The sequence below is a fragment of the Sinocyclocheilus anshuiensis genome, unplaced genomic scaffold (assembly GCF_001515605.1).
Source record: "Sinocyclocheilus anshuiensis isolate Anshui unplaced genomic scaffold, SAMN03320099.WGS_v1.1 scaffold434, whole genome shotgun sequence".
NCBI classification, from domain to species: Eukaryota; Metazoa; Chordata; class Actinopteri; order Cypriniformes; family Cyprinidae; genus Sinocyclocheilus; species Sinocyclocheilus anshuiensis.
The window spans coordinates 34,546-36,171 of NW_015544145.1; the positions used below are offsets into that span (position 1 = coordinate 34,546).

General features: G+C 42.6%; 1 pseudogene; it reads left to right on the top strand.

Annotated features, from left to right (window-relative positions):
• Positions 1-469: 469 nt before the first annotated feature.
• LOC107695108 (uncharacterized) lies at positions 470-1,359 on the top strand (annotated as a pseudogene).
• The last annotated feature ends 267 nt before the right edge of the window (positions 1,360-1,626 follow it).

A 1,626-nucleotide genomic window follows, 5' to 3' on the forward strand; every position in this document is an offset into this window, starting at 1 on the left:
CGATAAGTCGATATATTGATTATTGCGACAGGCCTACGCGCAGTTGCTGCATTATGCATTCAAAATATTAGAGAAATATAGAAGCTCAATGCGGAGAAGATCTTGATAAGGTTAAAATCGAAACCAAGCCATTCACACAGAACAGATATTCAGCGCATTTTTTAGACGGACAAATACGACTGCTGCACTCGCATCTCACACAAGAGATGTAGCCATGCAAAGTTAAAACAGTTTAAACGTTTAGAAAACACGAATTTGTGGAGGTTTATTCCTTTTCACTGCGTCGCATATGTTTTTAAATACAATCTGAGTGAATGGCGCCCTCCTGTGGCCTGGGGAGACCAGTCAAAAGTTTCCTTACGACCTATTTAATCGGCATATAAAACATTAGAATTTTTTTTTTTTTGTATTGTGTTTGATATAAAATATTTGTTGTTTTGTCTCAATAAATTGTGTTTGAAAAAATTTCTATGATGTGCTACAGGCCGTGATCGACGAAATACCAAGACATGATCTCAAAATCGTTATTGGAGACATGAATGCCCAGTTCAGCCACGACCGCCAGGGTTTCGAAGACATCACTGGCCCTTTCGCATCATCGAAACGCCTGTCAGATAATGGTGAACGGTTGTTGTCATTTTTTGCACATATAACAACCTTTGTGTAGGAAACACCTTTTTTCAACATAAGTAAATTCACAAGATGACATGGTGCTCGCCAAATGGACTCACATTTAATGAGATTTATCATGTTTGCATTAGTCGAGGGTGGAGGACTGCTTTGAGGGATGTGAGGGTCTTCCGCGCGGCAGATGTGGGTTCAGATCATTACTTGGTCCGTTTAAATCTTAAGCTCAAACTACAACGACATGAAGGAAGATCTGAAACTGTCCGACCATTTGCAATTGAAAAGTTTAAAGATCAAAATATTGCAGATGTCTTCACCCTTCAGCTTTCCAATCGATTTCAGGCTTTAGCTGATGTGACAGAGATAGAGTCAAAATGGGAAGACTTCAAGGAAACACTGACCACTTGTGCGCAAGAAGTGATTGGCCAAAGGAGAGGAAGGCGGAAGAAAGAATGGATTCAGGATAGATCATGGGCCCTGACTGACCTAAGGAAGAAGGCCAAAAAGAAGCGGAATCAAGCTCAAGAGGTTGAGGATAAGGAAACGCCATCACGTGCATATGCTGTCCTTGCTGTGAAACAGAGCTGTAGGCGAGATAAGAAAGATTGGTTGGAGAAGAAATGCAAAGAAGCCCAGGTGGCCGCAGATCGAAATGATACCCGCACCCTGTACCGAATCATTAAAGACCTATCAGGAGCCTGGAGTAGTTCCTGTTTTCCACAGTTCTCCTAAGACGATTGCTGACTGGCTTCCGGAACAGGCTGGCTTCCGGAAAAGACGATTATGTAGCGAGCAAATCTACGCTTTACGAAACATCATTGAACAATGCATAGAATATAAACGTCCACTTTCCATCAATTTTGTCGATTTCAACGGCTGGTAGGGACTACAATGAGTTCCCGGGTTTGTGACATTACAAACCCAGATAAATCCCTCCCTCGGGAAAAGGCAGCAAAGGGGGCGAGGCGATGCTGCGCTGCTTTAGAGAAGAGGAAGAGA